Source organism: Octopus bimaculoides, chromosome 23 (assembly GCF_046866305.1).
Source record: "Octopus bimaculoides isolate indiv1 chromosome 23, ASM4686630v1, whole genome shotgun sequence".
NCBI classification, from domain to species: Eukaryota; Metazoa; Mollusca; class Cephalopoda; order Octopoda; family Octopodidae; genus Octopus; species Octopus bimaculoides.
The window spans coordinates 35995043-36009328 of NC_142950.1; the positions used below are offsets into that span (position 1 = coordinate 35995043).

General features: G+C 38.7%; 1 protein-coding gene across 48 annotated transcripts in view; it reads right to left on the reverse strand.

Annotated features, from left to right (window-relative positions):
• LOC106878301 (uncharacterized) overlaps window positions 1-14286 on the reverse strand; it is a 176227-nt gene that overhangs the window by 121441 nt on the left and 40500 nt on the right. For all 48 annotated transcript variants that reach the window (XM_089340389.1, XM_089340415.1, XM_089340376.1 and 45 more), the window contains exon 2: window positions 3253-3313. The gene's annotated coding sequence lies outside the window, so the exon portion shown is untranslated. The remainder of the gene's footprint in view (window positions 1-3252; window positions 3314-14286) is intronic.

Below are 14286 nucleotides of genomic sequence, written 5' to 3' on the forward strand. Positions count from 1 at the left end.
ACTTGAGGTAGCCATCTTGCAATGTGTGCAAATACAGTAAGTGGTTATTTATCAGAAGCATGTAAACAGATTAAGAAGTCTAGACAAACTTTTCTTCTTGTCACAGAAGTAGGGTAAATGGTAAAATGTTTCAGTCATTTGATGGTAAAAAGAATCAACACCCTACCACTGGGTTTTTTTAGTGGGGTGGGGGTATGTAATCCAAGAAGAAAGTACTTTCTGTGGAAAGTTCTGTAATGTGACCATTGGCAACAAAAACAAAAGCAACAACACAGAACTTAAAGTTAAATCTCTCAAATTCTTTGAGAAATTTAAAGACTATTTAATGAAAGAAATGAACTGCTAAAGTTTCATTCTAGTAGTTCAGTTCCCAGAAAAAATTTTACCAAAGAATTTAGTAATATTTTATTGCTGTCAGGAATATTGTAATTTGGCAAATTGTGGCAATGTTGTAATAGAGAAGTCTAGATTATTTTATTGGCAAGGAATATACCATTTACAGAACTGTCATGAAATTTCAGCATAGCTTCTTTAATGCAGATGTGTGCCCTGGAACTGTGGTGGTCAACAGGTCAGCCTGCCCATGAAATTAATGTGCAAGTGACTGAGCGTTCCACAAACATGCATACTCTTCTTGTAGTTCTCAGGGAGATTCAGCATGACACAGAATCTAACAAGGCTGGCCCTTTGAATTACAGGTATGACTCGTTTTGTCTGTTGAGGGGACTGGAGAAATGTGAAAATGAAACGTCTTGCTCAAGGACACAATGCACAGTTGGGAATCGAACTCCTGACTTTACAAATTTGAGTGAAAGACCCTAACCACTAAGCCATGTGCCTGTGTGTATGTAGAGAGAGAGAAAGAGCTTAAATACTCAGTGTTAATATAAAAATATGGAGTTCAAGTATTTGTAGTCAATTGTGTAAGAACATTTTATACGCACATGTGTGTGCATGTATCTGTATGTGTGTGCATGTGTGTAGTGTGTGCATGTGTGTAGTGTGTGCATGTGTGTAGTGTGTATGTGTAGTACAAATTTGGCTGAGAAGTGATTTCAGGTTCCACCCCAATGTGTGGTACCTTTCTACTATAGATTCCGGCTGACCAATGCTTTGTGAGCGAAATTTGGTAGACAGAAACTACACTGAAGCTTGTCATACACGTGTGTGTGTGTGTATGTGTGTTTATATCCATGTATCTTCACATTGATTCTGTTTGGACAACGGATGTGTTGTTTATGCTGCCAGTAAAACAACATGTTCTGGTGATTTCATTAGTTTCAGGTGAAGAGGAACAGAATATAAATATTCCAAACTTAGAAAAACAAGAACGGTTCCATGACAGGAAGAGCTGCCTTGAGAAGCAGATGTAGAAACCAAAACAATAATAATGATGAAATTGAAGTGATGCGTGTGTCTAAAATATAATATTGCCAAAGGCAAGGAGCTGACAGAATTGTTAGGATGCCAGGCAAAATGCTTATTAGCATCTGGTCTGTCTTTATGTTCTGAGTTCAAATTCAGCTGAGGTCGACTTCACCGTTCATCCTTTCAGGGTTGATAAGTACCAGTTGGATAATAGGGGCAATGTAATTGGCTTACCCCTCCTCCAAATTTGCTGGCTTTGTGCCAAAATTTGAACAGAGAGTATAGTATCACCTCTTCTGTTCAACATCATCATCATCATCACCATTTAATGTCTGCTTTCTCTGCTGGCATGAGTTCAATGGACTGACAGAAGATGGCAAGCCAGAAGACTGTGCAAAGCTCTGCTGTCTGCTTTGGCAAGACTTCTATGGTTGGGTGCCCTTCTTAATGCCAACCACTTTACAGAGTGTACTGGGTGCTTATATGACGATGATGATGATGATGACAATGGAGAAGTCAATGCCATATGTCTGTGCGTATAAGCTTATAATGTTACCTTTCCCATACAATACCAACGTGAAAATAAAATCAATGTTAACAATGATGAGATTGGTACGGTACCTGTGAGGTATGTCATGACTAACATACAACACCAGTGTGACTATAAAAGCCAATGAAGACAATGAGATTTGATATCGTATCTGTGTGCAGAGTAGAGTGTCACATTTTCCATGAAACCACAGTGCGACTATCAGCTGCAAATGCATAACCTTCTCTGTGACTAGATTTGAGATAATCTATCGACATGTAATCGGTGTTGGTGACATCAAGATAAGGGTTGAGTGATATTTAAGTCTTTCCTTGCAAAGCATTCATAAAATAAGTCAAATAACTACAGCGTTGATTTGCTAAATTAACAGTACAACTATTCATTGCTATGTTTAACAACTACGTAATGTGATATACATCTGTGTATGTGTGAGTATGCAGGCCAAGTCATATATATATATATATATATATATGTTCAACCCATGCAAGCAAAGAAAAGCATACATGTGTGTGAGAGAGAGTGAGAGAGAGAGAGATAAAGTGTCTCTCCTATGGAGTAACAGTGAACGTCATTCGTCAGTGAAGTCACACACACACACACACACACACACACACACACACACATGATCAGATCAAAGATAGCCAAAGATTCCAGGAATGGTCTGGGTTGTTATCTATGACATTTGTGCCTTTCCCAAATGGAATTAATGGAATTAATTAGGTAGATAGGTAAGTAGATAAATAGTTTTAAGTGGGTGGACAGGTGAGTAAGCTTCAAGTGGGGAGGTAGGTATGTATGCATAGACAAACAGACAGATAATCTGAGTCCTTCTGTTGAAGTAGAGGACCTTTGATTTTTCACTGGAAAACTTCTGAAACGTGTGTGTGTGTGTGTGTGTGTGTGTTACATACCAAAGAACTAGTTCACTCTAAGATGATGCAATAAAATGTCCCCTGATGATCTTTTCTGGTTAAGTATCCAAATTCCCCTTGGAACATCTAATGCAGTGTTCCAAGCAACCACAATGGTGAAACTTATCCAAGAATTAATAATATAAACTAAATGTTTATTATAACTTATCCAATCAATGAATAAATATACATATATAGGAGGGGCTTATTTTCAAAACCAGTATAAGAGCATATCTCGTGAATTTCATGATAAACATTAAAACGGAATCTGCAAGCCACTGGCTTCGCACACGTGAAACTTTTGAACCCAGAACCATGTAGTTGGGAAGCAAGCTACTTACCACACAGCTACACCTATGTAGCATTTTCTTTTTTTGTTTACAGAAAGAAGAAAAAGAACCGAAAATTTGTATGCAGACTTACCATAATATAGATTGAAAATTCCAACACTTGATTCATCTTAAAGAGTCCAAGATTTTAGCACCTATAAAGTAAAGATGAAACGTTAATTTAATAATTAAATAAATAATTGGATCTAGTTCAAAACGGGGGCGCCAGTATTTTCTTAACGAAACACTTTGAAACTTGGGACACTGGTAGAATGTGTCATATAAAACATCTTTTTCTCTTAGTCTTCATAAGAAAAATTATTATATTGCAACTTATTTCATGTTAAAGTTGTCGTATTTCTGTAATTTCAACCAATGACTGACGTCCATTCAGCCGAATACATTAAGTGCTGACTACGTAAACAAACGATTCTCAAACGATTCTGGCGGTGATAAAATTATTATTTCCTTGTCAAAAAATGGCTGAAGCATATTGGCAGTAGCTAATAAACCTTTCTATTATAGGCACAAGGCCTGGTTTTTGAGGGAAGGGTTAGAGTTAGGGCAAATGTTGTACACATACAGTTCAGGCAGATGTTAACGAAATTATATTAAAAATAAAACGAAGGAAAACGAACACACGTGTGTTGTCTCTCTGCAAAATGTCAGAAGTAATGGAGATTAAATACGCTTTACACCGCTTAAACTGCCAAAGGAGTAACTATAAACAGCTGAATACTTGTCAGTGATTGGTTGAAATTATCGAAATAAGACAATTTTTTACATGAAATAACTTCGACTACAAAATTTTTTTTCTGTTCTATAACACAAAATAGATAAGTATACGAAGTTTGAAAGTCTTTCGGTACCAAAAACACTACATAAAACATAAATGAAAACTGGTACCCCCGTTTTGAACTAGATCCAAATAATTAATATATGAATAAATGTAAAGTAAAAAAAATATTGTAAAAACAAACAAGACACAAATATCAGTTTCCACATTTGTCCAGTGTTTAGCATCGGTTTGATGACATTGCAATAAAATTCTATAAACAGAACAGAACTTGGTCACCTGAGAGTCTCTAATTACAGAAGACATTAGAGAAATAAATCTCTCTGGAATAATACAACAGGATATTACAGTTAACTTCACTCCATGATAACTTAGCTGTTGCGTACACAATGAGAGATAGATGGGAATGGACTGAAGGAAAGTAAATTGTATTTCAACAGAAATACGGCAAGAAATGGTTTCATAAACATTTTTAGCCTCATTCAGTGAAAAAAAATAAAGAAAAGATCGCCATGTTTTATCTGTCGGACTCCTGTCACAAAATCATTACCACCACCACAACAACAACACTGTTACAGTCATAGTATTATTAGTCACCACCAACACAACACTACTCCTCCCACCACAGTATTATTACGACTGCCACCCCCACTACCACTCCTAATAACCACCAACTCCCCTACTTACCCCCCCCCCACCAGACCATTGTCTTCAGTGCCACCATCAACATGCTACTTAATCCCTTGCTATTCTTACTTTGTCCTAATCACACTATCAGCCTGACCATTGAACTAATTCCATTGTTAATTCTAATCACTAATTAATCCATTCATTATGTTTATTAAGGTGAAAGGTGAGAGAAATACAACCACGAAAATTATAGGAAGACAAGAGAGGAGGTAGAAGGGGGAGGAGAGAGAGAGAAAGAGAAAAGAGGGAGAGAGAAGAGGAAAAGAGAGAGAGAGAGAGAAGAGGAAATGAGAGAGAGAGAGAGAGAGATTTATCAGTTTGTTGGGTGCAGTGGAGTGACAGGAGTTATTAAGATGGTTGGGGTTCGACAGGTGAGGCATGGAATACCACGTATTGAGTGCAAAGTGACAAAGTGCCCAGGTATTGTGACAATGGAAGATGAACACCTTGCATACACAAACAGGCCTGGCATGGCTGTACGGCATGAAGCTTGCTTCCTAACCACACGGTCTCAGGTTCAGTCCCACTGCGTGGCACCTTGGTCAAGTGTCTTCTACTATAGCCTCAGGCCTTTGATCACAGTTCTGCAGAAGCTAAACAAAAAGATCGATGAGCCAATGAGGCTAATATGATCGATTGACGTGCAAGAAATAACAGCCAAATTTTTTTCAAACCATACTCCTACCGCTCTAGGAAAAGACGGGATGGGCACAGTTGGAATACATTTGATCACTGGTCTATTAAATGAAGGTTGACCTGAAGTTACAACAAAGATCTACATGGTCATTCAACTTGCTTGAAATACCAGCCAAATATCTACGTCTTAAAAAAAAAAAGATCACGACATCGAATAAAAGTCGTAGATACACAACGTGTGAATATAAGACGAGATGGTCACAGTTAGAAGGTCTTTGTTCGTCAGTCTCCTTCACGATTGGTTGACCTGAAATTAAACACTGACATCCACTCCAACATATTTCACATTTTTTAACTCAAAAATAAGACAACTGCGTAACCTCAACACGTTTAAAACTGACGTTGTTGAACCAAATTTACTTTCTTTTCAACCTTGTTGTTAGTGATGTCACCCAATAAAACCACATACGCACATATATGAGAGAGAGAGAGAGAGGGTGAATGAGTGGGGGGGGGTGTACGCACGCAGTCATGTCATGTGTCGTGATTTATGTGAAATGCTTCGTTAATTTCCTTTTAGAATTTCAGCTTTCAGAGTTTTATTTCTTGTTAACTTTGATGACCAAAGTCACACACACACTATCTCTCTCTTTCTCTCTCTCTCTCTCCTTCTCTCTCCCGCCTCTACCACACAATCTCTACACCACAAACTGTCTATCGGCAACCATCAAAGTCTATCTTCACAAAAGTGAAAGTAGGCTTTAATGAACGATTAAAATACTCAAAAAGTTGACCGTCTCTTTTCACAACAACTGAGAGTCCGACAGATAAAACATGGCGATCTTTTCTTTTCTCTTTTTTCACTGAATGAGGCTAAATATGTTTATGAAACCATTTCTTACCGTATTTCTGTTGAAATACAATGCCTTCGTTTCAATTAATTTTTGAAAATAATGATGGATTTAGTAAAATAATTGTCATTAATTAAGCTGGCATTTGAAACAAATCAACACGAAAGTGTAGCTGAGTGGTAAGAAATTTGCTTCCCAGCCACATGGTTCCTGGGTTCAGTCTCACTGCGTGACACCTTGGACAAGTCTCTTCTACTATACCCATGGGCTGACCAGAGCCTTGTCAATGGATTTGATAGACAAAACTGAAAGAAGCCTACTGTGTATGTGCGTGCGTGCGTGTGTGAGAGTACATGCGAGGCTTTGTGTCGGAGTATGTCTCCTAACACCACTTCACAGGTGTTGGTGTGTTGACATCCCCATAACTTAGCAGTTTGGCAAGAGAGACCGACAGGATAAGTACTACTAGGCTTACAAAAGAATAAGTCCTTGGGTTGATTTGCTCGACTAAAGGCGGTGCTCCAGCATCGCCACAGTTAAATGACTGAAACAAGTAAACGAATATATATCTATATACCCGCCCCCCACTATATGGCCAGATTGGAGCAATCTCAAGTATAACCAGCCAAAATTGCAAAGATAATCTGGAACTCAACTAAGGAAAGAAAACTCGAAATGACCCATCCTTGTTTGCATTGTATCGTCTGCCTGGATGTTTTGCGTTTTTGTCCCATTTTTGTATTTTATATATATAAAAAAAATATAGCAGCATCCGCACACTTTGGTCTCATATATGTGTGTGTGTGTGTGTGTGTGAGTGTGAGTGTGTGTGTGTGTGTGTGATATAAAGTAAATATTTTTCTGTTGTCATAGTGTCTCCTAATATTCAGTCCTTTTGTAATCCACTTAAATGCTGTCCCACTCCGAGTATTTACTCAGAGTGGCACGTGCCTCATACAGCCACACAAAGAATTATTAAACACTTGCAAACAGAAAGACGAGATTTTCTCTTCAAAAGACTTTCCCCCCTGCCTTTTCTTTTCTTTTTTTGTAATTCTATTCAGAGAATGTAAATAAAAATTTTAAAAAAAGCAAAGCAAATCTGCTTCTTTGGCACAATCTCTTTCAGACATGATGGCACTGAACTTCTTAAGCTGCAAGAATAATGACACACCCAGACGTTTTTCTTGTGAAGACTATACTGCCTCTGCCATGAGAAAACTAAGGCAATTCTTCACAGGGGAAATAACATGAAACAAGGCATTGTGTGTGCAAGAATATATATATATATGTGGATATTTTACAGAGAAGAGAGTAAATTTCAAACACAATATAGTTGTGGAAACAGCAGGAAGATTGGGTATTTCAACCTTAAAAGACGGGAAAAAAAAAGCTGCTAGTAGACAGTTACAGGAGTTGAACCCTGTACCTCTCGAATGTCAGTCAAGTACTCTATCATTAAGCTAAACGGCCCACTGACATTAATTAGTGTCGGTTTTAAAGTTAAATGATAGCTTTTGGAATGCAACAACATTTTATAAACAAACTTTGGAAGCGTCGAATGTGTTTGGTATTTTACAGATGAGGAAGTAAGTTTTGAATGCAGTGTAGCTGTGAAAACGGCAAAAAGATCAAGCATTTTGCCCTTATAAGATAGTAAAAAGTTGCCAGCAGATGGCCACAGGAGCCAAACCCCTACCCATATATGTATGCATGTGTATGTTTGTATGATTAATGGTTGCTGATAATTCTGTAAGTCCCATGTACCTTCAACAGAAATTGGGAGGTTCCTATGATTTAGTGCAAGGATAAAGTAAGGTAGATATAAACTCCTTTCTGCTACAAGCACAAGGCTTGAAAGTTTGAGTGAAGGGGTTAGTCAATTACATAAACCACAGTCCTCAACTGGTACTTATTTTATCGGCCTCAAAAGGACGGAAAGCAAAGTCAACTTTGGCGGAATCCGAACTCGGAATGTAAAGACAGACGAAACACTTGGCTTATTATTATTATTATCATTATTATGGTGGCAGGCAGACCAGACAAAGTGCTAAGCTACATTTCTTCTAGTTTTTTTGCCACAGTTAGATAGATGAGAGGAGCAGAGGATGTGGTAGTAGTGGTAGAAGGAGAAGAAAGAGCAGGTCTGTGAGGTTGTGGTTGGAATGTGTTTAGGTGAATGACTCTTGGCTAATCAGTGAAATGATTGCATATGTGGGTGTGTGTGCACATGTGTGTACATACACATGCATGTATGCACATACAAATATACATGTGCATACACACGCACACACATCATTGAAGAATCAGGCTGCCATATTTGGTGCTCCTTTCAGAAATCAATTTCCTTTCTACAAGAGAGACACAGGAATAAAACATCTAAACACAATGTAATGTTAGCGAACAATAACAAGACATACATACATACACATACATACATACATACATACACGCATGCATGCATGCATACAATATATACATACATACATACATACACGCATGCATGCATACATACATACATACATCTTAATTGTGTAATGTTAAGCAGAAATGATTTGTCATCATCACTTTCAACATAATCCCCACCACCACATGATAATTACAACTGCCATCATCATCATCATTGTCAAAATTATGATAATCATCATCATAAACATCATTACCATTGTCCCTATTATCATCATCATCATTTAGACTTCAGCCAGACAACAATCATCACCAGTGGAATACTTTCAGTTCTCTAACCATTTCCCTTGGTCCAACCTGACTCAGACAACATGCAGTTCATTAATATTCCACTGATTCTCTCTCTCTCTCTCTCTCTCTCATTCCCCCTTCCTCTCTCTCTCATCCCCTCTTCCTCTCTCCTCCTCAATGATTTTCTGAGGTTGTTGCTCATTTTCAAATTAAATCTTTACAAACTTTTTATTATTATTATTATTATTATTATTATTTATTTATTTGCCTTTCATCTTGTCAGGGTCAATAAATTAAGCACCAGTTGCATACTGGGGTCGATGTAATCAACCAGTCCCCTCCCCACACATTTCGGTGCCAGTTTAACTGAATTTAATCTGCTTAATTCCCCGTACTCTTTGTAGTCTGAGGTCCTGGGTTCTAATCCTGCCTTTTATTCTTCTGAAAGAACCAATCAAGCATTTGGTTGAGAACAACACTGACTATTTCCTTCCACCCAAAAAATGTATTCTGGCACTTAATCCTTTTTCAGGATTATCCCTTAAAGGTGGTGAGCTGGCAAAATGCTTTGCAGCATTCCTTCCAGTTCTTTACATTCTGAGTTCAAATCCTGGCGAGGTCAACGCTGCCTTTTGTCCTTTTGGAATCAAAATAAAATAAAATAAAATAAAATAAAATAAAATAAAATGTCAGTCAAGCACTGGAGGGTTGATGTGATCAGTTTGCCCCCCCCCTCTAAGTTGCTGGCCTTGTGCTAAAATTAGAAACAATTAATAGGATTATCTTAATTGGGGTAATTAATGAGTTTGTTTACTGAGTTATAAACAACTAAACCAATAACATTTGTTATTGTTGATTAAGAACAAAACTATATTGTGTGTTAAAAGGCAAAGTCCTGGAACAGCTAAGAGGGTGGCGGTGGGTGGATGTGGTGGTGGGTGGATGTGGTGGTGGTGGTGGTGGTTGAAATAGTGGAAGTTAGTGGGTGGGTCGGTTGGGTGAGAGATAGTGTAGGAAAGGGTGGGGAGTTGGGTAATGGTGTAGTGGGGGTGACAGTGCAGGAGATGGTGGAGGAGATTAAAACTAGAACAGTGTGGGAGTGAGGGAGAAAGTAAGATGTCATAATTAGGGGTGAGAAGAGGGTAGAGGAGGGAGGAGAGTGGTGGAAGAAATTGTATGGGAAAGAATAAAGCAGACCTAGGATTGAAGACATGCCATACATGACCATCCTTTTTTGATTTTTTTAGTATTTTTTTTTTGCAGGGATGGGAATATCTAGGACTACATTATTTAGTGTGCCACCTCCTCTGTTTTTAAGAGAATGACGTATGATTTGAAGGAGATTTGGCTGTTCTTTCTAGCAAGTTGGGTGACTGTGTAGAGACTCCCTGGTTGATTGGAGATTAAAAGTGAGAAGGGGAGCAGTGAGAGGAGAGATTTGAGATAAGTGAGTTAGTAAGGGGGTGGAAGAGAGTGGAAGAAGGTAGGGGTAGTGTGAGGGGTGGTAGAGGAGTGGAAGTGAAAAGAAAGGGTGTGGAATATGGAAGGAATAGGGAGGGTGTTGTAAGTAACTGGGTGGAGTAAATAACATTGATTATATTTTGTTTGTTTTATCCTTATTGAAGTATGTCATGTGGTTAGAATGGTACCTGAGTGAATAGGTGGGTATCTAGTGAGTTTTTAGGGTAGAAAGGTCAAACTTTGTTAGAAATAAAATGAAAACCCAACTATGAAATGGCAACCAAAATATGTTAAAGCAAAGAAAGTCAACCATTCAACAGAATTCCTCTGCCAAACAACAGTTGAGATGACACGACTGTTAAAACCTGTTTCCTTCCAAGAACTTTGGTACATGTGAACTGTTTCTGCTTTGTGAAATCAGCGAAATTATCACTGCATCAAGCAGACTAATGGGATGTAGTTATTACACTGCTAGTCAGCATCTGCTGCCTTGAATTGTTATAGCTTTTGAATGATGCCACCCGATGTTGGTAAGGAGGGTAGACCAACATTATCCCTGGGACAGAATGCTGGTCTGTCACAGGCTGTTTTATAACTGAATGGACTGGAGAAAAGTGAGACAGTGTTCTCTTCAAGAACACAATTCCTAGTCGTCTGAGAATGAAAACAAAGATCTTTCAATTGTGAGTCAACAGTAAGAAAAGTAGTTGGCACTGTCCACAAATATGGTGTCATATTCCGCTAGTAATGCAACAATTTAAGTTCAAGCAGTCCCAGGAGGGTTTCTAGCAGTAACAGATGAAGAGACAGACAAACAGACAGTCAGGAAGAGAGTGAGACAGACGGAGAGGAACAACAATAAGAAATCTGAATCCATTGAATTAAAAGAGAACGAGAAAGGGGAAAATCCCCAGTGAAATGAAACCAGGATTTCTTGGTGGATTAAACAAAATTAACCCATCATAATAATCACCATCACTATTATATCCGCCAAATATAAATAATGTACATAATTCCTCATGTCTTAAATACAGAACTGTACTAACTTTACTGTCTGTTGTGCACTGATTTTCCAGCATACAAGTGAAATTTTTTGAGGCCAAAATTTACAGCCAATTTACAGTTGACTTGCACACCATAAGGACCAACAATTCCATGTTAAATGCAGCAAAATTTGGAAAGACAGTGACAATGCTAGAATGCTTACGCTACATGTTCACATTACATTGAATTGTATGCCAGAATACATGGCATTTTTAGACTGAGTCATACAAACAGTAAAATCCTTAGGTGAGACGGGACACAGTGTCAAAGCAACACTGCACCAAACACTTACCATGTTAAGAACAAAATTGTGCACTCAGATATGCATGGTTTATTGCATGAGGTGCATGTGCAGTATAGCTTTCTGGATGTGTTGCATTTTTTTCACTGCTTCCTATATTCCTCAACACACTTATAATTTTTGGTCATGGCTATAGTGAAGACGAAATGAATGTTTTTATGACCATTTGTAATGTAAACCCCAGCAGTTTAGGGTTAATAAGGTCCCTTATGCTAATGTGTATACATGTACCCTACAGACTACACCAGAGTACTCTTCTTAATTGTTGAGTGATTAGCTGTGAAGAGAGTGGGTACCCAGTCCCCTACCCTCAAAACATACTTGACAATGGAGGGGTTAGCAATAGAAAAAGTGGGTATCTAGCCCTCCCAAAATATACTTTGTAATTAAGTGGTTAGCAGTAGAAAGGGTGGGTACCAGCCCCTTACCTCCATCCCTGCCCACTCCTCCTCAAAACATACTTGAAAATCAAGTGGTTAGTACAGAAAGGGTGGGTACCCAGGCCCTGAAAAATATTTCATGATAGTTGAGTGATTAGTAATAGGAAGGATGGGCATGTAATCCCTCTCAAAACACACTTGAAAATAAAATGGTTTGTAGTAGAAAGGATGGATATCAAACCCTTAAAAATATTTGTGATGGTTGAGTGATTACCAACAGGAAGGATGGTCGGCTAACTGTGAAAAGTAATTGCTGTTCTACCAGACACTGGAAATGTCTTCGTGATTAACAGGGTTCAATTCCCAATCACATGGTTGCAAATTGAATCCAGCAAGGGTTTCGTAGCATAGTCTCGAGTTGACTAATAATATCAGGTGAGAGGGATTCGGTAGATGAAAACTGCACAAAAATCCAGTAGGTACATCGAGATATACACATACATATGTACATGCGGGGACACACACAATTCATCATCATCATTTAATGTCTGTCTGCCATGCTAGCATGGGTTGGACAGTTTGCCAAGGAACTGGCAAGCCAGGGGGATGCACCAGGCTTCAATTGTCTGTTTTGGCAAGGTTTCTATGGTTGGGTGCCCTTCCTAATGCCAACCACTTTACAGAGTGTACTGGGTGCTTTTTATGTGGCACCAGCACAAAAGCTTTTCATGTTATACATAAACACACACACATACATGCAAGCATACACACATACACACACACACACACACACACATATGCACATGTACAGCTGCATATATATGTGCACACTGACATATACACATGCTTACATATATGCACACACAAACACACACACAGTCTGTGTATATCTTTTACTGATGTATATTGGTAAAGGATGTAAAGGTCAGAAAATCAAAAGTAAGTGCTCTTCGAAGTCCTTAGCAATATTTGTTCCACAGCTAGTAACAAACACTCCCTTGTCACTGCCAGAAATGTCATCAAGCAATGACCGAATGGTTATAGAAACCTGTAAGCAACAGGGCTATTGTTCACCAGTTGCCATCTAAAACACAAACAAATATTCCAATAGAAGATCAATAAATGATGATTGGGAGTGAAGAGAAATGATGGGACGACCAATCACAACAGAAAGAAAGATATCAAATGAGTTGGTTGACATTATTTATTATTTATTTAGGGCAGCAGGGGATGGTGGACGGAGGGGGGCAGGTGGGGTAGAGAGACAATGGTGGAGTGGGAGGAGGTATAGAGTGGTAGGTGGAGAAAAGTGGGAGTGGGGGAGGAGGGTGAAAGAAACCAATGACAACTTTCCTTTCTGATGATTATTTCAATGATTTGGGAAACTTTTGAAAAGATTTTATGGGATGCATCACGTATTTATTTCAGGGTGTAGCTTGATTTTGCTTGTATATTTAGCTGTATTCCCTCCATAGACACACACACACACACCCCTTAACCTAACGGTTCAGCAAAAGAGACCAGCAGAATAAGTACCAGGCTTAAAAGCAAGAATAAGTACTAGAGTCAATCCGTTCAAGTAAAAATTCTTCAAGGCAGTGCCCCAGCATGGTCGCAGTCCAATGACTGAAACAAGCAAAAGATAGAAGACATCACTAAACACAATAGCCAACAAAATGTCGATGTCCTTATTTATCATTAGAATGTCTACCAAATCCCCTCACAAGGCTTTGGTCAGCTTGAAACTATAGTAGAAGACACTTGCCTAAGGTGCCATGTGGTGGGACTGAACCTAGAACCATGTGGTTGGGAAAGAGACTTCTTATTACACAGCCACGCCTGTTGATAAAATTTAGCTTTCTCATACATCATCTTGCGATGCACCTCAACTTATGATCAGTGATATGGTCACCTGGAGATTTCAGGTGTTTGGGGGGGGGGAGTCTTTTAACAATCAATCACCTTCACTCAGACAACCCCACCAGGGTTGATCAAGCCCCGGATTGAGCCCAATTAGCACACCCCCAGGTACCACTACCCCTTGGGGGGGGGGGGGGGGGGGGGTCACGTTCCCACCACCAACTAAATCCATTGCAACCTTGAAACAACCTCCATCAAAACAGTATGACGTTTTTGATATTTAAGAAGTCCTTTTTTTTATACATTTCCTCAACAAATCTACACAGCAACACAAATACAGGGAAACGCACCAACTGAGAAATAACTATTTAGATTTCTCAGGCAATATATTTTTCATTGCTTCGTACAAAAG